Raw genomic sequence first — 25,612 nt, forward strand, 5'->3', positions numbered from 1 at the left:
TGATTAGAAATATGTTATCGGGCACTGTTCTGTGAGGAATAAATACCTATGGCTTCCTCTTTAATAGGCTGTATTATCTCCTTTCGCTGCGATGACTGCAGCAATCCTATGGGACATACTTTCCACAAGCGTATGTTAACGAAGAATGGGAATTTTGGACCATTCTTTCTGCAGACATGTAATGAGTTCCTAAAGTGTTGTGATCACGTCTCTTGACCACACTCAAGGCTTCAATTATCCCACAGATAAGGAATTGCGTTTTGATCAGGAGCCTGTCGAGTCCATTCAATCATGCTGGTGTTCACGTTCACAAACCACGCATTTACAGCAAAAGAATTATGTCAAAAGTCAGTTCTTTACAAACGCCACAAATTAGGATACATTGCATTGTCAGTCCAGCAGGTTCAGATACCTTTAGGACTATACCATCATAACTCTACCTCTAAGTTTTATAGTTAGGGTTACACACTTGTATAATTCACCGGACCTCCTACAGATCCACATCTGTATTTGTTTGCATATTTTGAATTTCATTAACGGAATGAGCAGTGAAGATCAATGCAGTGTTATCTGTAAAGGTGTGTATTTTACATGATGATTGTCGGTCAAAGATAACAAGCAAATAATATTTATGAACATTAAGTTACGCAAAGCAGTATCTACATATAAAGAAAAATACAGACATATGCTTGTACAAATTAATTTTTGTAAAAGTTTAATATGTAATCAGTTTGAGAAGGATACAAACATTTGCCTTAGTGTTATTCTTTTGGATAGCTACATAGATATTTTTTTTATTTATTTAACTTGCTAAAATATATATTAGAAGATAGGTAAAAAAAGGACTATTTACATATTATAAGTATATATATTACAGAGAAAGAAAGATTTTCCCTTCGGATATACACTAGAAATTGCAATAAATGAATCAACATTACAGTTCAGTTTCACTCTTTGTTATCGTTCAGATGAAGTGTATTGTTGTCGGCAATCCAGGACAGGGTACCAGTTGGATTCAACTCCTCTATGAATTTCGTGACAGTTCTTTTCTTTATAGTAATCAAGTTCCAGTGAAAGCCTGCTTTGTAGTTTCCGACGTAGGCAATACATGAGTGTTTGTGCCGATTCTGTGATGGATAGGTGCTGGTTATATCTTATATGTTTTAGGCAGAAGATGTAGATGACGGCCTTTTTCTATTTTCTCTTCTGCAGATGAAGAGGAAATTGCATAATGTGTGTCTGTTTTTTTCTGCATGGACTAAATTCCGGTAGTCTTCTTGGCTGTGTGCGTAGTTAGAAGTGCCAGAGGCAGTATTAAGAGCATAGGTGATCATCGCTTTGTTAACAGGACAGGTTAGATATGTGTGTTCCGAGGTACAGAAAACTTCGCAGAATAGACAGAAATCCGTTTGGCTAAGTTGAAATTTGTAGGGCTTAGAAGGGGTTGACAAGATGTTATGACATAGTCTCCATTGTATGTCGGAATCTGGTTTGGCACACTTCGATTTATATGGAAGATCCCACTGAAAACTGGGTGGGATGTTCAGCTTTGTGGATGAGAGGGTTAAGCATAAATACACGAAGTACAAAGTTGGAGGCCCTGACATCAGGAGGTGGTATATTTTCTCGTAGTCCGTAGGAAGCATTGGAAGTGAGGCTTCAGGTGATACAAGATAAAAGATCGGCTCCGCACTGTTTCTAGAAGGAATACGGATTCCCTGAGGTGTAGCGATGTATGGATACGCCTTTCTTATAGCAACTTGCATCTATTGGTATTGCGTTTCATTTTTTGTATTTTTCAGTGGTAGGCATATAAATGTTTTCCACTTTAGTGGCTGGGTCAGGAGGTCCCCTATGATTCTTATTCCTGCCCAGTTTTAAGTAGGGAAAAGCAAGGGTTGGCCAGTTGCGAGACTTGTTATGTTTCTGTTCGAAAATGGAGGTTCTGTAAGGACAGCTGACTGTTGATCCTGACAGTGTGTGAAGAAGTTCTGTATTTTTACACCGCTGTAGATGATCCCTGCAAAATGAGATAGTTTAGGAGGTGAGGGTGCAGATCTGGCCATTCGGAGAATGTGGGAAGTGTGAGTCCTCGGGTGGATGATTTCATGATGTAATCGAAGGTGGTTACAAAAGTGTGATGGGACTGAAGTGTCTTTAGGACAAAGATTATCCTGAAGTATCTAATCTTGTTTTCAAGGGAAATCAGGCCTTGATCTCCCTTAATAAGTGGCTTGCAGAGATCAGAATATGTTGACCAGTTAGTGTTGTCCCAGAGGAAAGTACTCACACTTTCCTCTGGGACAACTTTCCTTTGGGGTGAGTACTTTGAGGGTATGCCATAGCACACTCACAGCCATCTGGTTGACTATTAGTACTCTTCCCCTAAGTGAAGATATTGTACGAATACATAGTGTTCTATTTTCCTAACATTTGTTAGGACAATAGATCACCTACGCTCTTCATACTGCCTATAGCACTTCTAACTACCACAAATCCAAGAAGACTGCTGGAATTTAGTCCATGCAGAAGAAACAGACACAGAATATGCAATTTCCTCTTTATTTTGGTGTTGTCAAGGTGTACACCTAAGTATGTTTGTCCTTCATTTGATCAGGTACATTCGATCGGAGAATCAGTTCTAGACTTCCATCTGCCTGACCACGAGCCAGTGGTTTATGCAGAGTTTAATTTGGCCCCTGAGATTTGTGCATATAGTCTGTTCGATTCAATGGTTACTGTCATTTCTTTGTCATTTACGGATTATTACTGTGACGTCATCGGCATATGCTGACATGGTTATTTTTTGATGTGGCTCTATTATGCTGGTTCGTTTGGAGATGATGGTGGCGTGTACTCTTTTTAAGAAGGATTTAATGGCCAGTGTGTATAATTGGCCAGAGTGAGGACACCTTTGCTTGATCCGTAGAGAGTATGACAAAGTGCCAGTGAGGCTGTTGTTGATTTTTAAACAGAACGGTGCATCCCTATATAGCAATTGCACTGTTTCGATAGTTAGAGGACCATAGCCGAATGCCTTTAGGACTTCATAAAGATACTCGTGCTCTACTCCGTCGAAAGCCTTCTCCTGATCAAGGTTGACGAGTGCCAGGTTTTCATGGTGGCTGTTTGCAATAAGGATGAGATCTCTTATTAAATGGAGGATATCATGTATTGATCTTCCTGGAAGAGAATAGGTTTGATGTTGGCCAACAACGTCACGAAGTGTTGGCGTTATTTGGTTTGCTAAAACTATTGAAATTATTTTGCAATCGGTGTTGATTGGTGAGATAGGACGCCAGTTACGGATGTCCGTGTGGTCTCCCTTCTTTGGTATCAGTCATGCTTCTGAGTTCGTGACGGATTGTGGGAGTCCATTGAGATAAGCTTCTTGCAGTGTTTTAAGAAGAAGTGGTCCGAGTTGATTCCAGAAGACTAGGAAAAACTATGTTGTGAGACCATCAAGTCCGGGAGATTTGTTCTTTGGCAAGGTTCTGCATGCAGTTTTCAGTTCATCTAGAGTGATTGGATTTTCTAACTGGTTCAGATCTGTTGTAGAGATTATTTTTGTTTTCTCAGTATTTGGTGAATAGCATGAAGGGATCTTCCTGTAGAGCTGCATGTATTCTTGTAGTATTGTAGGATTTCAGAAGTGATTTTATTTGGATCTTCTGTGATACTGCCATCTTCACGTCTAATAGAGGAGATGCAGTTTGCTGCCTGGTATTTGTTTTCCACAGAGAAACAAATTTTGTTGGAGCATGTGAAAGATTTATTTGTATGTGTCGCGATCTAAGTAGAGCACCTTTTGCAGATAATTCTGAGCGTCTTTGCATGGCTTGAAGGGTGAATGATATTCAGGGCTTTCTTCTGGGAGATACTTGAAATGTTCTTCAAGGTGTCTGATGCTAATGTTTCTCTGTTGATTCTTCTTTTGACTGTAGATTTGTGTAAAGGATTTTATTTGTGATTTTCGTTGGGGCCACAATGTTTTCATTAGTTCTGTATTCCCCTTCAAGTGAGTGAGGTGAATTATTAAAGCCTGAGTGTTTGTTATGTATTCTGAATCTTTCAGGAGGGTATTGTTGAAGATCCAATCGGTACTTCCTGATTTGGATCCTTCCAATGATACTAAAAGTTGCAGCTTGATGAAACAATGATCTGAAATGTAGCAAGGAATGTGTGAACTGTTTATAAGTAGAGGAACAGTGTGTTTGGAAATGTAGTACCTGTCCAATCGTGCTGGTGGAGTGGCCTATTAGTTGCTGTGAATGCTGACCTCCATGTGTAGGACTTCTTATCTGAATGTTGATGCCGAAAGACGTCAATGAGTTCATTATTGTTTACCAGTGTTTGAAGTTGGTTTATTAATGAGCTACGACGTTTAGTACATTGAAGTCTGTCTTTTTCTTGGTCAATACTGGAAGAATGGTTTAAATGAAATCCAGTATTTTTAATGCAAGAGCATCCTGCTGGGTATGTAGATGCTGAACACATACAGGGTATTATGGTTGGGTGCTTTTATGTGAACATAGAAGGCATATCCTGATATATCAGCAATCACTTTCAGTTTGTAGGGAGCTCGATGATGTACACCTACGATAACTCCCGATCCATGATGTTGTTAGGTTGTAGAGTGCTGTAGATCATAAGGCCACTCTGTTCATCTCCTGGATAAATTGGACGAGGAGTTGATGTTTGTTTCTTGCAGAAGTATTAGGTCCATATATTATTTTTGCACCTAGTCAAGGACTATTCGGTTGTGTAAAGCAGAGGTACCTCCTCTTGCATTGAGAGAAAAAAGGCTCGACGACATTATGTTAATGAAAGATAAATTGTAGCTTTATTCTAATATAGGTCCTGGTATTGTGTTTGTAGCCCATTAATTAAGTAATAGACTCGCTTACTCCTGTTAACCTCTGCTCTGCTCTTTTTACATTTCAGTTTCGAGTGTAAGTCCTGAATTTGAGATATTATTTCCCGGATTCTTGTGGTGTGTTTAACGGCTATAGTTAACTTGTGAGGAGAGCCTCGCACTTTCTGTATGAAAGATGACAGCTGCTTCATGGTTAGGAGACCATCAGTGTGGAGAAGGTCCCCCTCTTCCTCCTCTTCTAAGTCGTCATGTGGAAGTACAGTTTCCTCATCGTCTGGGAACTCTGTTTCTCCTTGGCTGCAGGTGAGAAAAGGCCATTTTGAGTAGTTTCTTCTATCCGATGAGGTTTTGAATTAGTGGGGGGCTGGGTTAGTGATTCGCTTGTTGTGACTGGGGATTGCTTTTAATTAGTTCCTACTGGTCATCTCTGTTGGAAGGATCTGTGGATTCGTGCTGCGAGACTTCGTTAGAGAATGTTTGGTTTACTTTTTCCTATGCTTTGATTTTTTCATGTGCGATGTTGTTCTGTTCAAACGGTTTGCTATTCTGGGTTTGGATGTTCGTTGATGCATTGTTTCCTAATGTGATCTTCTTCATGATAGAAGAAGCACTGTGATGAGAAAGATAAGTAGAAAGTGTAGGTTATTCCATTTATGTTCGTGTTTATTAATTTTGGAAGGATGTGTAGTGCATCGTTGTTGACATACAAGCATTTGACACGGGAAAATTCGGGCTTCTTCGTGGCTGCTGACAATGTGCGTATTTGTCCTGTGACAGAACCGCATCTTGATAACATGGATATGATCAGCTGATCAGGGATTTCAGGGGGTACGTTTGATACTGTCACTTTTGTCAGGGCCAGTGCGATTGGGGCTGCTTCGAAGTGATAATCGCCGATATCGACGCCATTTTGCGATAGCGTTTGTGCCCACAAGATGTTACTGAAATACATCTACACAGTACCAGCTTCGCGGGAAGCGTCAGTAATATTTTTTGCGGATACAATTGTGGCGGTCGCCGTCAGATACTCTTCTAATTGGATGTTTTCTTTGGTGGCGAAAATAACAATTCCATTTTTTCAGGAAATGACGTTGGTAACAGCGGCAGTTATATTTGCGTTAATCGGTTTACTGCTGGCTGATGTGGCATTTGTGTGTTAGATCATTGTTTTGGGAGACGATAGGATATTTCCTTATGATACGACATTAGCATAAGATTTGAAATTTACTGACCTGTTTTCCATGTCCATAGCTCCGGTGAACGTTGCTCTTCCTTCCTGGTCCGAACTCGTAGGGGGTCTTTTCTTTGCTGAGTCTGTAGTAGTACAGGAATGTGCGGTTTCAATGGCAGGTAATCCTTCATCGGCAATTGTCACAGGTGAGGATGCAGGAGGCGAAGAAGGAATTGTGGCGTGGAAATTGAACTTATATTGGAACTCATACACCAGTAGAAGAAAACTGTCATAAAGTTTTCTTCTAACTAGTATGAGCTATCCACTCATACTAGTCGAGTACGAGTAAGCATGGATAGCTCTCAGATTGGAGCCACCTAGATAGATAGATAGAGAGATAGATTTTTTTAAATTATAAACATAACAATCTTATGTACAGGATTAACCGGTTTCTGGTTCTCTGCTGCAGGCAGATAGGTTACATGCTCATACTCTTCTTGAGGTATGTTACATCGAAATATCAGTTATAAGGTGAATTACATTTTCGTAAAAAAACATTAATGCCATTAACAGTAATTTGACATGATACTGTATAAGAACAATATTAGATCTAATACTCTATTAGATTTCGATCTCCGAGTTTCGTATCTGGTTTTAAAATAATGAGCGATTTATTATCCCCTTAATTTACTGTATAAGAACATAAAATCTGGCATGTATGTGGTAGAACATAACAGTTACTGTACGACAATATTACTGTTTGATGCAGACGCCTTGCTCAGCCAGGAGTTGATTCCGTGGATTTCAGTCTTGGTGGAAAAGATCTAAGGTGTTGTTTTGCCTGTGGTAGTGATACTCGTGTAGGATCCGACTTCTTACCTTTTGTTTGAAGGCTGCAAGGAGATGGTTAGCTGCCTATTTATGTGAAGTTGCTGTATTGTCTGGTCTTGTATGTCTGTGGTAGAAGCTGTATATCTCTGCTTTCGCAGTGGTGAAGAGGTAACTGAAGAATGAATGATTATTTGACACTGCATGGACGAGATTGAAATACTCCTCTTCTGTATGAAGACTACCACAGATGAGAGCTGTCGTTTTCCCAGACAAACTTATTCTTTGTTCATTGACTGGACATTCCAAGTAGATGTTCCATCTCAGTTCAATTTTCCTAATATAGTTGGAGTGGGTAATACATTGTGATACATTCTCCACTGAATATCTGTGTCAGGTTCGATGGCTCTTGTGCGATATGGTAGGACCCATTGAAATAGTGGTTGTTGAGATGATGCAGGATTTTCCAATACAGTCCTTTGGATCGACTGTTGTGTTAGAGTGCTGTAGATTTTGTTAGGGTCTGGGTGGAAGGTTGCTATCGATTTCTCGCCTGCTGTTAACCATTGATTAGTACCAACAAAACATTAGAGAATTCGAAAAGTTAGCAAGGAGAATTTCGTGCTCATGATTGACAATGAAATAAGTGGGTAACCTTACCCACTTATACAGCTGTCATAATGAAAGCTCTCACTAAACTTACTTCCTAAAAGCTTCACTAAAACTCACATTTCTCAGAAGTGACTACATTAACATCAAATCCATTTTTGTGATTATTACAATGAATTTATTTCACAACAATAATACATGTAGAGATCATATTTTATACAATATTATACTGCAAAATTATTGAAGTTTTTAGGCATAAAATTCCGATTCATTAAGTCAAGAGATTTTATTAACCCAGGTAGCGTATTCACTCATTCTATAAGAATTCTCATTGATTTTATTAGTTCCACCATCCTCAAATCCCGTCACGTTAAAATAACTCCATGCAGACCTTCATCCAGCAGAGTCCTACAGTGAAATGAACATGCAGCTCCTTCGATCCCTAACATGCACAGCTACGCTAGCTACCCCTCTCAAATCGGAGTTACCAAGTAATCATTTCTGAGAGTGTACGCAGCCAGTAGGAAGACCAGAATGGCGGATGCCAGTGTCACACAATACCGTTCGAAGCATACTGATACTGGAGTCATCAGACACAACCAGCATCAATACGGAAAGGATCTCCTGTGACTCCTAACATTCACACGGACGCTACTGCTCCTCTGACACACTGTCACATCGGAGTTACCAAATAATCATTTCTGAGAGTGTATACAACCAGCAGGTTGACCAGCATAGCGGATATATGTGCCAAAATCGGACCGCTCGAACCGTACTAATGCGGTTGTCATCAGAGACATTCACACCAACACGGATAAGAAAGTCAGTGATCACCTCACGTACCCTGTCCTGTCCCGACTGGCTAACAGAAATCAATCCAAATCTCCAAATTAACTTTGGGAATCAGAACTAATTCATGGAGGCTCGTTCAATGAAATACAGAGGACGAATATTCTTCTCCATATATTTACCTTAAAAGAGTACTCTTATAGCTAGAAAAACCTTGAAATAATACGAATAAGAAGATTGCTATTTGTAGCAAGGATTCATTGTTACTTCACCATTATATGGGGATTAGTTCACAAAAAAGTCTTGCTAAAAATTATATTTTGTATATTGTAAATTTGAAATTACTTTCTCTTTGTTGCGTTGCATTATTTGTTTATTGTCTTTGTTTTTTTTCTGTTCATCGTTGTTTATAATTTAGTTACAGCAAATTGCTGGTTGCTTTATTAATAATGCTATTATAATCCTAGTCAGCAATTAAGTTTCATATTTCGATTTATCCGAGTCGTTCGCCTAGTTGCTTTGCGCTTCGCAACCATATACCTCGGGAAGAAGTGTTCTAGGTTCGATTATCCTTCGAACACCTGAGGAGTTGAAGAATCTTCCTTAGCCATAGCCAAGTTAGCCTCTCTTGGGCGTGGACAGTAGGGTTTTTTCGCCAGTCTATCTGGTATTGTTCATTCAGCAAGTAGGCAAACCGGCCCCGTGAACACACAGAATACAGTCGTAGGATATAGTACACCTTATTCTACCTTATTCTTAGTCATTTCCGTTTATGGTGGCGTTATTAGCAGGAGCCCTAAACACCCGAAAGGCTATAACCCTAGCAACAACATTTCCGATTAACAGAGCCTCCGTAGCTCAGTCTTCTCTTAGGGAAAACCTGGGGTTCGAATTCCGTGTAAGATACGGTAAACGTGTGTCCCAAAGTTTCAACTGAAGGTGAATTGGCTACTCGTATACGAACGTCGTAGCAGTACTGTTATTTCTTGTAAATAACTGTAAAAGCAGCTGTTTCCTTAGTTATACAGGCTACCAAGAGAACACACGCAATTTAAATACAAAGTATACTTTTTAGCATAAGGTTCACCTCCTTACGCTGAAACGATGGATACGAAATCCATGAAATAGCTTGCACAGTTATTGGATCGTAAACACCGATTAATTAAAACGCAAAAGAAGACAACATTAGAGCATTTCCAATATCTTCCTAATTCTGGAATTGTTTATTTAATGTATCTGCACTTCGCCTACAATTGCAGTGTTCATTCCTGCTTTTATTAAATTCTTTGCAGTCTCAATATACAGATTGCAAATTAAAGGGGATTTGCACAACCTTCTCTCATACCTTTCTTTACTTCTGCTGTTGCTTCCTTTTCCTGTATTGACATCGTTGTTTTCTGGCTGGAACGTAATCTATTAATTATGTCCCGGATAGATAAGGAGTCCGAGAACTCATATGTTCTTTGATCTTTAATACCGTTGTTTTCCTTGTACAATATTTTAAACTTGTTTTATTTCGTTTTCTGTGAATAATATAACTTTTAGTCTACATTTCCATGGTTATAATTTCATGAATGCTAACATTTGGCTTGCTGACCTTTTAAGTATTTCATCTAAAACCGTCCAGTCTTTTTCCTTGTTCATATGAATCGTATAATATATTTTTAAATCATTTTTGCATATGAGATCTTTGTTACTCAAATATTCGGATCTCTTCCCATTATTTTACGTATTGTGCTGTCTTGTTTTACATTTAAGAAATGAGTGAGTGGTCACACTGCATTTCAACCCCGTCGTAGCTATAACATGACTTGTGTTAGTTTATTTACTTTTCTTGATTTCTATCCAATGAATATGATAACGTGCAACAACCTTAGTGATTTCCATCTGTAATGTCTTCGTTTCGTTTTGGGTCTTCATAAACTGCGTTATCAACAACAGCGCAAAGTGTTTTACAGAAATCGTTTACTTTTTCTCTTCTTATATTCTTTCTTCTTAGAACAAATCGCTCAGATTCTTAACATTCACTTTTTTCTCCAAGCAATCCACTAAAGGTAAATCTTAAGTATAGTTTCTGGGAAATTCCCATGATGAATCTTATAAGTAAAGTATGTTTATCTGAAAGTAATGTTGTTAAATTTCTCCAGTTGTTCATATATATATATTATATATATATATATAAAGCCGAAAGACAAATCGAACAATCAATTCATTACATGTCCTTCATTATGTGAGAGAGCCGATGCAATCCACTGTATTAATTATATATATATTTATGTGACTGTCTTTATCAAACTTTAGATTTAGTTTTCGTTAATAAACTATCATTTCGTATGTGCTTTCATATATAAATAGATAATTGAATTTTCATGAAGATAATTATGTCAATATTAGTGGCTATTTTATTGCGGAATAGTTTTTATTTTACTATAATGTTTAACCTTAACATTGTTCTCCGAAGGCGATTTTCTTTATGTGATAATATCCCGTGATCACAAGGAAGGATTATTGTAGTTATTTTATTATTATTATCACTATTACACTTCTATACTTTGGTGGTTATTTTGAATTATATACATAACACCCACAACTCCGTCGCTCACCAACACACACACATTTCCGTGCATGGATGTGTGTGTGTGTGTGAATCAGTTCGAGGCGAGAAAGTATAACCTGAGAATGACATAGCAGAAAGATGAGAGGAAGATTCAGTTGATGCTCCGAGCACTTTTAAAAGGGTCGTTTGACGTTTCACTCTTTAAAGGAAAAGTCACAAAAAGCTAAAAATAATACACTAAATACCAAATAAGAGAAATTGAATAAATTGAAAATAAAGAGTATTAAATTTTTTAAGTCAGTACAAGAAAGAATATAAAGTAGTTATAATAAATGCATTTAAACAAAAAAAACAGTCAAACTCAGTATAAATATTTATTTATTATAAATATTTATTTTACAAATTTTATGACTTCACTATATAAACAGTCATTTAAAGTGTCTGGATTTAAAAAAATAATGATATATTAAAACCGTGATGTGTTATACCATTAATTATATAAACAGTTCAAATGTTATGAATATTCAATAACTTAATAAAAGAAAACGTAGGGCGATTGGAGAATTCTTCTGCAGTGCATATATATTACGTTTATTTCCTTTAAACAAGACCATTATAGCACAGGAATGTTTTTATTTATTTATTTTAAATTAATTGTTTATTGTTTTTATCATCTTCGATTGTGTAGTAGAATAGGCAGTCTCCTTTGTTTCCCTATGTCTGTCTATGTTAACCCACATCGAGACTTTTTTCACATCACAGGATTTGCCTTTTTTTTTCTGCAGAAAATTCTCATCGCGAAGGTGAAAAGTGCAGGAAACATTCAGTTACAGAATGCAAACGACCCTTTAAGAGATATTCAAATTAGAAAGGAATCGTTATTTGATAGTCGCTAATTGCATTAAGCAAGAAGTCTACCTGTATTCTGATAAAGCAATGAAATCTTTCTTTACTGAAATTTCCGGTTTTATTTAGTATTATGTGATTTCACCTTCAGTTCATTTATTGTCAAGGTCATATTATCTACGGTATAATAATCTCGTTGAACGAAATACCCAAGACTATCATGAAACACTACAGCGATGAATCTGTTGACTCCAAAAAGTTACCAAATAATAATATGAACTAACGTATGAGTTTGCTAACCAACGCACCCTGCTCTCGACACAAAACGGAGTATTTCAATCGATTTCAATAAAGACAGGGGTGATCTAATATCTGTTGATGAAAATCGTCCGCTATTTTTAGCAACATTCATACTCGTGGAATCGAACTTATGACCTTTAGCTGTCTAGCAAAGACGCTATCCACTCTGCCAAAGCATGGCCGACAATCGTCTTCGTTTCTGTATATACTCTATTAATTAACGAACTTTACATATGTGATATTTCATTGAAATTATATAAACCAGATTACATACGATGTAATAAGAAACACGTGCACTTTTAAAGAGACGAAAATGCATCCATACATTTTTTTAGATTGTTTTATTTGGCGTTCATCACGATTTGTTCATGAAAACAACAGCACTTTCCTTCAGCTAAATGACAACATGCTCCATAATATTTTACATTTGAACCAACATTTCTAATTCATGTGAACGTCATCTACATTATCACGGTTATTACTCACCATTGAAGATGACTCTGCTTCGATCTTCAATGTACATTCTCTTAAAGAAATGCACAGCATGCAAATACAGTTCTGAAAATGGAGACAAAATGTTTTGTATTGAACAGAATACGGATTTTGTTTTAATTTATAGAGGCTTTGTCTTTTTTTAAAAAAAATCTCTTAATTCTATCAAGATTACGAAATTATATTTCGGCGTGATACAGACTGTTATAACGTAATTGAATCTAAACTTCTTTGTTACTTTCAATGTTTATCCACACCTCTTGGTTTCTTCAGTAGTATATTAATTTTAATTATCGTAATAATAATTAATATTACTACAGGAAAATAACTAACAATAAATGCAGAACAACAATGATCTGTTAATTCACTGTAATTACCACGTAGCACTTACACTTCTATAAGACAAATTTAGAAATTATTGTCAAACAGTTTTTATTATTATTATGCCATGGTATTGTTACACCAGATCATAGAGGTCAAGTTCGTGTATTTTATACAAAACCTTTTCTAGGTTGTTATAGAGTTCACATTTGGAAATATTCATACAGTTTAGCAAATGTATTGGTGATGCTTCCGCGATGTTACAGATTTTGCAGGTGGGGAAGACTTTTACGCCATTGATAAACTTGATTGGTCTTGCGTGGCCGGTCTTGAGGCGAGAGATCATGGTAGTGGCACTGCGATTAAACTTGGAGTTGATGGTAGCTCCTGGATTTTCTGCTAAGTACCAGTGGTGAGTCATGTCCTGAAGAATTGTTTTTTTTATGTTTTCTTTTTGGGCGGTTTTAAAAAGATCGAAATCTGTGGTTTCACTTGATGTTGCGGCCATTTTTGCTACTTGATCTGCAGTTTCGTTTCCCTTTAATCCCACATGGGATGGGATCTATTGGAAGATTATTTCGGAATCCTTATGTAGTTTGTTTATGTTTTTTTTTTGCAATGTCTCTAAGTATTTCTTGATGGTTAATGTAGCAGTTCTTAATAGCTTGAAGGACTGCTAAGAAATCTGTGAAAAATATGAACTCTTTCGGGTTTTGTTCTGTGTTAATGGCTATTAATTCTGCATGGTATGAGTTGCATCCAATACTGGTAGTTGACTTTAGTTCTATATTATGAAAGCCATAGATGAGTATGCCACTCCCAGAATTGCCATTTGGATTTTTTGAGCCATCTGTGTAGATTTGTATTGAGTCAGGTTTATATTCTATTATTTTTGAAAGGGCTAATGATATCAAGATTTCAGGGTTTTCTAGGATTTTTTTCTCATGTTTCCCTATTTCAGTGTTGATAACTATATTTTTTCTGTCTTGATTTGGAGGAAATGCTGGGTAGTCGGCTATTTTATTTGGACAATCCAAGGGAATTTTATTTTCTATGATTTCATGCATTGTTGATTTTTTCTTGGTTCTGTTTGTTGGTTTCCAGTTTTTAAAAAGTTCACTTGTTCTATAATGTGTAAGGTTGGCTCTTTCTTCTACAAATTTGGTAAGATTTTCTTGTCACCTAATTTTTAAAGGAACAAGGTTGGATTCGAATTCAGCTATTTTTACAGGAGTTGTATTCCTTATTCCACATATGATTTTAAGTGCATTTTCTGAATTTTTATAAGCTTGTCTAAACTGGTTTGTGATGTTTGCATCCAGATAGGTGAAGGATGCAAACATCACATATTTTGCATGGGACGCATCACATATGTGTCCCATGCATATTCCATTATGGGATGGATAATAGAGGTATATGTGACTTTTAAGGTTTTAGCATAGGCTCCCCACTCTTTACCTGAGATCCTTTTCATGATATTTAGTCTTCTTTTTGTTTTGACTGCAACATTGTTGATATGTCTATTGAAGCTTAGCGATGGATCCAGAGTAACTCCAAGGTATTTGGGATTTTCATTAAATGTAATTAGTTTAACTTAATCTTTGGTCTCCACTTTCTGAGGTGGTTATTAATAATAAAAACACAGATTTCTGATTTACTAGGGTTAATTTTGATTTTTTGATTTTCACAGCATGTAGCTAAACTTTCAATGGCTTTGTTTAAGAGACCTTCTTCTGTTTATAGGGTGTTGTGAGATGAGAATAGGACCAAATTATCAGCAAACATAGCAGTCGTTGTTTCTTTATTTATATGTTTATCTAAGTCATTTAAGTAGATGGAAAAAAGGAGTGGGCTCAGAATGCTACCTTGAAGGAATCCCTGTCTTATTTTCACTTTCTTAGAAAAGATATTATTTATTTTAACTTGAATTGTTCTATTTCTTAGAAAGTCAAAGATCCAGTTAAGAACTTTTCCTTCTATTCTAATATGACAAAGTTTGGAAAAGAGTTTCTTCCTCCATACCTTGTCAAAGGCATTGCTAAAATCTATAAAAGCTGCAATGGTGGATTTGGTAGGTTTGGGCTGGAAGTTATCTTGAATTGTCTCGGTTAATCTAATCGGTTAAGTAGGAAAGTTGATCAGTTGTTGAGTGATTTCTTCTAAAGGCAGCTTGAAAATGTGGTAGTATACTATTTTTGTTTAGATAGTAATTCAAACGTTGGAGTATCATTTTTTCCATTAATTTGCCTTGAATTGAAGTCAGTGAAATTAGTCTATAACTTCCTGGTTGGTCTTGTGGTTTGTTAGGCTTTACGATTGGTATGATTGTGGCTGTCTTCCAGTCTTTTGAAACTTTTTCTTGTTTTAGGCTATTGTTGTATAGGCTAATTAGCCAACCTTGGTTAGGGAACGAAGATGTTTGATTATAATTCCTTGTATGTTATCTGGTCCACGCGATTTATTTATATCAAGTCTCTCCAAGGCGTCTCCTAATTCAGAGATTGTAAATGGATCCCAGAATAGTTTGTTTTGATATTTTGGGGATTTTGCAGCATTTTTCTGCTGTCGAGCCTGTTTTGATATTTGATGGTCTTTCCTAGTATTCATCTCGAGTTTGCTTATAGTTTGAAAATGAAAGGCCAAGGTATTTGCGATCTCCCTATCTCCGATTTTGATATTTCCATCTGGATCTTTTAGCGTGTTAGTCTCATTTGCCTTTGGTAGGTCTCTTTGTAAATTAGCAGTCAGTTTCCAAAGTTTGATATCTGAAGTGTTTGGATTTAAGTTGTGGCAAAATTTTTGCCACCTAGTTCTTTGTAATATATTATACTTTTGTTAAATTTCAACATTTATCTTATTGTACTCGATCCTGGTGAACACAGGTTGACACAGGACACAGGTGAACAGAGTTGAAAGCATTATATTCTTTCAACTTATTCTGGCTACAAACACGTGAAATATAACGTGTCACGTGTTTGTAGCCAGAATAAGTTGAAAGAATATAATGCTTTCAACTCTGTTCACCTGTGTCCAGCTGATATATCTGCGAGATGGGAACTGACTGAATGTGAAAGAGGTATCTTAACAGGATGATATATTACAGGTTATATTACTGTTTGACAAAACTTTGAAAATTCGCGATCTCAGTACAACAGTAAGTGGCGACATACTCATATGGAAGCTCAGGGATCAACTGCAAGTGCTACCCGAAGTGGATAATCTAGAACACTCACTGAAATCGACCTAGATGTGTGCTATGAAGGGTGATATGAAAAAAACCGCTATTTACGATATTTATCGGCCTTTCGTTTACGCGTCGATGAAGGTAACTCTACCAATTGAATAGCGTGTTCTTGGAATAAAGGAGAACAAGAATCTGTCCCAAAACATTCAGAACAGAGGCTCACAACATGGGTTTGATTGGCAGGACCGCATTATGGAAGAGCTGCAATAACCAAGAATCAGAACTGTCTTCATCGGTGCAAGCGTTGTTCTATGGTGCAAGAATCACGACACACCCTTGACCAAACATATAAATGGGTGTGTATGCTGGTCATTGGTGAATCTTTCCAGTGTACGTAATCTCGACAATGAAATTCGGATCATTTCTATGGGTATCAATATTTATTTGCACCTCTACAAGATATTCCATGTACAGTGGAATGTTCATTCTTCCTTTGAATAATTTCTTTGCACTCTCTGTATATACAGGTTGCAAAATAAAACGGAAATTGGAGAATACCTCAACGTATAACACCATAACCTACAAAATATTTACAAAAGTAAAGAATAAGATTTATATATGCAATCTGGGTTTTAACATAGAGTTCCATCGCTATTATCTATGAGCTTTCTAACCTAAGTAGTGTATATAGTTGAAGCATCTAAATTGGAAATAACTGGAATTGAATTCCATCTGGGACACGGAAAACATTTTTCAGACCTTTGCAAATAAGTTGAGTTTTCAAGTCTAATCTGAGAAGAGGTATGGAATTTCCTACCAGAAACTAGGGATTGTCTACGTCAATCAAGCAAATCAACGAGTAGAGCACACCATGCGAGCTACCTCAACTTCAAAATACCATTAAGAAATCCAATACTTGAATTGCAGTCGCTTATTCTTTTATGAGAACTAAAAAAATATTGGAAATTCGAAAAACAAACGTTAGCCTCTAGTGCTGAAAAAATGTCCTCAGTGGAGACAACGCGTTCTACATATAAGAGGATGTACTTGCATCTTCTGAACATCAAACAAAAAACTTCATTAAAAGTAGGAGCACTTCAGTACAAATCTCACTTTTGAAACGTGATTATATATACAGCATATCGATAGCTTATGTCAAAGTTCATTAATATTTCTGGTTATTACAAAGATGTATTTATTGTACAAAATTTTTTTAAATATACGCATTCTCATTTTTGTGTTCATCGGTTTCTTGTTCACATATTTGGAAGCCAATATTTGGTTTATATGAAGATGTTTCCTGTGCAATTCAAGAATATAAATAAATCTTATGCAGTATTCATATTACAAATTTATTAAAAATATCAGGAAGAAATTGCAAATTATTTATCTAATTTGATTTTGTTATTATATTAGGTATCATTTTTCACTCAATTCTGTAAGAATTCTGGTTGATTTTGTTGGTCCCACCTTCCCCAAATCCCGTCACGATAATATGACACCACGCAGTCCTTCATCCAGCAGAGTCCTACAGTGAGTTGATCAAACATCTTTTATCCCTGAAAAGCACACGGGCGTTACATCCTCTCCAACACACACTGCTCCATCGGATTTACCAAATACTCATTTCTGAGAGTGCATACAGTAAGTAGTGAGACCAGCGTGGCTGATGTCGGTGCCGCACATACAATGTTAGAAGCCTTCTGATTCCGGAGTCATCAGACACAATCAGCATCAAAGCGGAAAGGAACTCCTGATATCCTTCATATGCACACAAGCGGTATAGCCCCTTCGATACACTGCGACATCGGAGTCACCAAGTATTTCTGAGAGTATATAGAGCCTGTTGGAAGACCGGCATGGCGAATGCAAGTGCTACAAACACTCACACACAAACATACCTTTCATCAGAGAGAAACAACATCTAAACGGAAAGGACGTCCTGTCATTCCTCACATGCACACAGGCGCTATTGCTCCTCCAATATACTGCAAAATGGAGTTACCAAGTAATCATGTCTGAGAGTGTATACAGCCAGTAGAGAGACCAGCATGTCAGATATCAGTGCCACATTCCTTTCGAAGCCTACTGATACTGGAGTAATCAGAGACAACCATCATCAAAACGGAAAAAGAACTCTTTCCACCCCTGACACGTACACGAGTACTGCCGACCATCCCACATAATCGTAGTTACCAAGTAATCATCTCTATTATTGTAACAAATCTAGAAACGAGTATGGGGGACGTCACTGCCACGTATGTGCTTTCCGAAGCTTAGAGATGTTGCTGTCATCAACTAAAAACCGCACGTATAGGAAACACAGTTTAGCCTTCACTCACTTCCCTGTCCTGTCCCGACTGACTAACAGAAATCAATTCGAATCTCCAAATTAGCTTTGAAGATTAGAATTAATTAATGAAGGTTCGTCTAATGGAATACAAAAGACGAATATTCTACTCCATATGATTCTCCTCTAACAGGTAATCGTATGGCTAGAAACCTCGAAATAACACGAGTGAGAGTGGTGTTATTTATAGTCAGGCTTCATTGTTACGTAACAATTATATAGGCATTAGTTCACAAAGAATCTTCTCTAAATTATATTTGGTATATTTTAAGTCCGAATTAACTTTCACTTTGTTGCGTTGCATTATTAGTGTTTTAGTGTTTGTTTTATGCTGTTCATTGTTGTTCTTAATTTAGATACAGAAAATTGCTGCTTGTTTCATTTTTAACGATATTATAACCCTCGTGTCATTGAATATCTTCCACATATTTATTTAACATGAAGTCTTTCGATTAACTATTTTGAATAACTTTTCATAGAACTATTCCAAATAATTGTTTTTTTTTATTTATTTTCTGCATGTTTTCTTACTTACCTGCGATACATGATCTATTTTACTTGAATACCTGCTGATGTTGCAATTCATTCCGTATTTCTGATTTACAACGCTTCCGTAAGACAGTCGATTTCGAGGATGCTCTTCTGGTACCAAAACAAGGATTCGAATCCCGTGTAGGATGCGAAAAACGTGAGTCACCGCTTTTCTACTGAAGGTGAATTTCCTTCAGTTGAAAACCCTATCCTTGGTTAACCTGGATTAACCCGTTATCTTGGATGCAGGATAACGAAATCCGAAGATTTCTTGCACGATTATGGGTGCTTAAGCGTCGATTAAAATCCCAAAAAAGAAATCGGGTATTTCTAACATTTTCTGCAATAATTCCTCCAAGATATGTGAATGATTTCTTTTCTTCGGTTTGCTTACCTCTCAGAGCTATTTTGTCCAACATGTCACTTTTTGTTGACAAGATTTATTGAAAATTGTTGCCTGCTTCATTTGTAACGATATTATAACCCTCGTGTCATTGAAAATCACTGTTCATCGTTGCCCATTGTCCTTCCACATTATTTCACTTTTGCTGCATTTTTCGTAAGTCCATTATCAGATGAAAAAGCTTCGATTCTAGATAAAGCAACTTGTAAACTTTGTTCGTTCTCATTTATTGCAGCTATTTGATCCGAAAAGCGTATACATGTTTCCATGTATAGAGATCAATCCACTTACAGTTTACAGTTACTTGTTGATTACTACCTTTAATAATTTATTTGTAGTCTCAATATACAGGTTGCAAAGTTAGAGGAAAATTTCACAACATTTTTTTTATCTTTCTTTTCTTCTGCTGTTGCTTCGTTTTTCTGTATTGATATCGTTCTTTTCTCCCTGGTACACAATTTATTAATTATACTCAACTTCTTTCAATATTTCTTGTATGGAATTCTTCTTTTATTTTTGTCGTCATCCCTATTTATTATTATTATTATTATTATTATTATTATTATTATTATTATTATTATTATTATTATTATTATTATTATTCACATAATTGATACACAGTCAAAACAAGATATCATATAAATAAAAATTTGACTGGTGATTCAGAACAATTCATATTCTACCCAAGAATCTAAGAATAGTCCGTCAAATAGCGTCGTAAAATATGGACTGTTCCAAGTAATGCTGTTTGTTGTAGGTCATATGGGGTCACTTCGTTGATTTTTAATTGCTGTAAATAGTTGGACAGCTTCTTTGAAGTTACACCAAGTGCACCGATCACTATTGGGATTAACCCTTTATCCTGAATTCAGGATAACGAAATGCAAAGATATCTTACACGATTATGGGTGCTTAAGCGTAAATTAAAATCCCAAGCAGAAATCGTATATTTCTATCATTTTTAATATCTCCCATATTCTGCAATAATTCCTCCAAGATATGTGAACGATTTCCCTTGTTCGGTTTGCTTACCTCTAAGAGCTATTTTGTCCATCTTGTCACTTTCATTGTTGTTGTTAATTTATTTGGTGTGTTTAAGCAACAGTCTGCCAACTTCCATTGACGGATCTCGATATTTAGTAATTATTTCCACTCCACTTCTTTGTTGTTAATGTTGTTATCACTGCGTAAAGCGATATCGCTAATCCAAACCTGTCGATTTTCGATAATTGTGATGTCACGTCTATTCTGTTCCAAATGCCGATCAGTTTGTATTCTAAAGTCCCAGAGAATTTTTGCTGTTTCGTTTTCCAATACTGTCTCTATTTTATGCTGCCACCAGTTATCAGAAGTAGGAAAGCCATATTTTTTGCATTCATGCCATTGAACTATTTTGGCCACTTGATCATGGCGGTATTTATTGTCCGTTTGAGCTATATTGCTGCAAGCACTAATTAGATGTTCAACAGTCTCATCTTTCTGATCGCATAATCTGCATTTGCTGTTATTACTGATGTTGAAACTTTTTGCTTTTATTGCATTAGTTTGTAATGCCTGTTTTTGAGCTGCTAGAATAAATCCTTCTGTTCTTTTTTGTAATGTATCCGTGTTTTAGCCATTGCCACGTCTTGTTCTCGTCAGTATTGTCCTCGGTATCTCGACGAAATTGGCCATGCATGGGTTTATTTTTCCAGCGCACATATCAGTTATTTTGTTTTTCCTTTTTGTAATCGCATTTGATTCCTGTTGCTTTTAGAAGGCCCTCTTGCGTAATTGCTTGAAGCATTGGCTCAGAGCTATTGTCGATGTAATTTCTTAAACCAATTTCTTCTTCTTCCACAGTCTGTCTCACTTGCAGCTGACCCCGTTCCACCTATTCTCCTCGGTAGGTACAACCGGTCAACATCACTTCGTGGATGTAATGCATGATGCATAGTCATTAGTTTTCTAGTTTTGCGGTCCAGTTTGTCCAGATCTTCTTTTGTCCAATCTATTATGCCAGTTGTGTATCGGTTCACTGGTATAGCCCAAGGATTCGTTGCTCTAATTGTGTTTAATTCATTTAGTTTTGCTTTCAGAATATTTCTAACTCTTTTGGTGTATTCTAATGCTGCCTATTGTTTAACGTTCGAGTGGAGAATATCGCTGGCTTCTAATATTCCTAGGTATTTATAGTGTTCGTCAGCTGAAATTGCTTTTATATATTTCTCTTGATCAAAATTAAAATTGCTAGTGTCATTAATTTTTCCTCGTTTAATAGATAAAATTGCGCATTTATCTGAACCAAATTCCAGTTTGATGTCCTGACTGAAAATACGAACTGTGTTCAATAAAGAATATATTTGCTGGGCCGATTTTCAATATAGCTTCACGTCATCCATATACAACAGACAGGAAATTTTAATATTAGATTTACGAATTTCATATCCATATTTTGTTTTCTTCAGAATCATAGACAATGGTATCATAGATATGTTGAAGAGCAATGGTGATAAGGAATAATCTTGGAAAATTCCACGTTTAATGCTGATATCTCTAAATCGTTCTTTATTCACTATTAAAGTTGTTTCTCTTTGATTTCATAGCAGCATCCAGAAACGAACATATGTTTTTGCTAATTCCAAATATTTTTAGTGATTTTAGGATCCAGGAGTGTGGGAAGGAATCGAATGCTTTCTTGTAGTCTATCCATGCCATGTTTAATTAGTTTTTAGTCTTTTTGTGTTTCTGAGAATCATTTTATTAATATGAATCTGGTCTTTTGTTTCTCTAGATTTTTGAAAATTGCCTTTTTGTTCATTCGGATAAATCTGATTATCCGATAAGTAGTGGTATATGGAATTTGCTATGATTGCAGTGAACAGCTTAAGCATAGTTGGTAGGCATGTTATTGGACGATAGTTACTTGGGTCTGTACCCTTATCCTTATCTTTCATGAAGAGAAAAGTGTGCCCAGATATCATCCAGTCTTCCACTGAGCCTGACTGCAACAAATAATTAAATCGTTCTGAATTCGATCATGTAGACTGGTTAGATGTTTTAACCAAAATCCATGAAGTTCGTCTTTTCCAGGTGCACTCCAGTTTATTAATTTTATAGCTTGAGTACTGACCATTTCTTTAGTGATAATGACATTTTGCATTTGTTTCTGTTTCATTTCTGATTCTATGTCCTTAATCCATGAAGCATCTTTATTGTGTTTAATAGGATTATCCCAGATTGACTTCCAAAATTTTAGTGTTTCTTCTTTTCCGGGTGAATGATGGTTTGCATTTGTATTTCTCCGGAGAGACTGAAAGAACTGACGTTGGTTCTGTCTAAATTGCATATTTTGTACATATTGGTTTATTCTTGCTTCGTATCTTTTAATTTCCTGTGCAGTCGCTGTAATTCTTTGTTTTAGCTCTTCTGTATCTTCAGCAATTGTTTGTTTGGCCACAAAATACGTGTTCATCAGTTTGTTTTTGATGTTATTATTTTTCAAACGCCCTTCTTTAAAACTCTTTAAGTTGCTGAGATCAGCTCGAAGCATGTTGACATTTCGTTCTAACCGGATTTTCCATGGTGCAGATTGTTTCATCCTCGGCTTTTGCTGTTTCGGTTTGCAACCAAGCTTCACTGAAAAGATATAGGCCGTGCTGTATAGGAGCTGATTTGTTTTTTTTTATACTGTTGGTTGTGATGGTTTCAATTGTAACATTTGCGTCTAAGAGGAGCTGTTTTAGCTTAGATTGTTGTAAAGCTTTTAATGGTGGTAGTCGTATACGGCCAATTACGGACTTCATTTGTTCCAATATCCCTGACTTCATTTTACACTGCCATTCTGTCAAAACATTCTGACGTATGTCGTCAGTTTGATGTCTACTGAGTTGAATTCCTAAGTTTCATGTAGCTACTTCCAGATGATTTTCTGTTACTGGAGTTGTTGGTTTATTACGTAACTCTTGCAGTTCAAGTTCAGTAAATATTTTGCTACGGAAAATGAAATTCTTTTGGTCCATAAGTCTTTGTTCTATTATTGCAGATTGTGGGAATTTTTCTTTCCAAGTTAAATGCATACACTTTCTGAACCCTCGTTTTTCTGATGTTGATCTGTAAAAACATTTCATAATTTCTCTGTTTCTTCTACAGTCAATATTTTACGTTTTATTTCTTCCAATCGCTTTTCAGCTTCCTGCCCTGATTGCCCACAATGAGAGCTGCGTCCTATAGCCCACTTGTCACCTGATGCCCAGGATCCCCAACATCTGACGCAATCCTTGAAGACCTAGGAATCGAATGCTTTCTTGTAGTCTATCCATATCGATAGACTACAAGAAAGATCGACTGATCCGGTATGGATCTCTTCTTCCTTTTCACCATTACGATGGAGGATAGAACAATATTAGTATTGTTCCATCCCCCATCTGTCTGGCTCCTCAGTTGAGACCTGTCTGACAAGGGTGGTCCTGCTGGCAGCTATGCAACCGCCAGAACAGCTCTCGACATTACTGAAGCACGCAAGCACCACCGCCACGACAAGACCGTGTTCCTTCGGGGGATTATTATTATTATTATTATTATTACACATGGCAATTTAGATGCACGTATTAGCAAGAACTATTTGAACGCTCCCATTTTCTAAGTTTCAAGGTAATTTGTTTAATTTGTGCATTAATAATACTCTTGATGTACCAATGAATTTCGTCCATGAATCCGAAAATATTGATGATATGTTGAAAGCATTTGTCCAGTAGTAACTAAATTATAAAGTTTCAAAGCTGGGAGCAAACGCTGGTCAAACACGCGACAGACGAATAAAGGAAGTCGCAATCTTAGCATCTCCAGCAGGAGAGCCAAAACTCAAAAGATGATGAAGTGTTATAATTTCCAGAAAGACTTAGCGGTGACATTAAACCTCCTGACATGCAGAACTGTGAGAAAAGTATGCATTTGGTCTGTTCGGATAACTCGAGGCTACATGGCAGCGAAAGCAGCAAGAGAATCATTGACATCCCATATAGCAAGAAAAACAAAGCGATGTTGCTTTCAACAGGCAAGCTAGAAACAGCCGACAGAGCAAATCACAGCATGCTCCAAACTGTCAAGGCAGCAACCAATAACAGAGGAAATGAGGGACAGAGAGTATAATAATGGAATGAAGTGAGTCTATTTATTATTATTGTTGTTATTATTATTATTATTACTATAATTATTATTATCATTATTTCATTCACATAACTGATAGAAAGTCAAAACAAGATGTCATTAAACAACAATTTGACTGGTGATACAGAACAATTCAGATTTCACCCAAGAATCTAAGAATAGTCTGTCAGGAAGCGTCGTAAAACATGGACTCTTACAAGTAATGCTGTTTTTTGCAGATCATATCGGATCACTTCATTGATTTTTAATTGCTGTAAATAGTTGCACAGCTTCTTTGAAGTTGCACCAAGTGCACCGATAACTATTGAGATAACTTCCAAGTGTTTAAGCCACAGTCGGCCAACTTCGATTGCGAGATTTCGATATTTAGTGATTTTTTTCCAATTCTGTGTTGTTAATGTTGTCATCACTAGATACCGCGATATCAGTAATCCAAACCTGTCGATGTTCGATAATTGCGATGTCAGGTCTATTCTATTCCAAATGCCGACCAGTTTGTACTCTAAAGTCCCAGAGAATTTTTGCTGTTTCGTTTTCCAATACAGTCCCTATTTTATGCTGCCACCAGTTATCAGAAGTAGGAGAACCATATTTTTTGCATATATGCCTATGAATTATTTTGGCCACTTGATCATGTTTGTATTCACAGTCAGTTTGAGCTATTTTGCTGCAAGCACTGATTAGATGTTCTACAATCTCATCTTTCTGACCGCATGATCTGCACTTGCTGTAATTACTGATGTTGAAAAATTTTGCTTTGATTGCATAAGTTTGTAATGCTTGTTGTTGTTGTTGTTGTTCTTCTTCTTCTTCTTCTTATTATTATTAAGAGATACCTCAGAGATTATCGTAATACATCGAGGAAGACCACGCAGTACAAGCCCTAGCTATCATACTGATTCTTGTAATCATTCACACTACTTGCACTCACAACATCCAATGGCATTTTGAATTTATTACTAGAAACAAAATTGTTATTATTATTTGGCACTAAATCTCCATTTACAGCCTTGGCCTCCCATTTTTGGGTTTCATAACTCACTACCAGACGTGGTCATTACCGTCACGCTCAACTATGTGTAATTGTTTGTGACGCGTTGTGTTCTTAAGACCCGTTTGCCTGCCTTGCAGTAGGAAAACCCCCAGATAAACTGTGGAGAAAAATACTGCAGTCCACGCCCATGACTGCGTATGTTGGAGAATGATC

This window comes from Typopeltis vanoorti, chromosome 9 (genome assembly GCF_054136105.1).
Source record: "Typopeltis vanoorti isolate ZY-2024b chromosome 9, IOZ_Tvanoo_1.0, whole genome shotgun sequence".
NCBI lineage: Eukaryota > Metazoa > Arthropoda > Arachnida > Uropygi > Thelyphonidae > Typopeltis > Typopeltis vanoorti.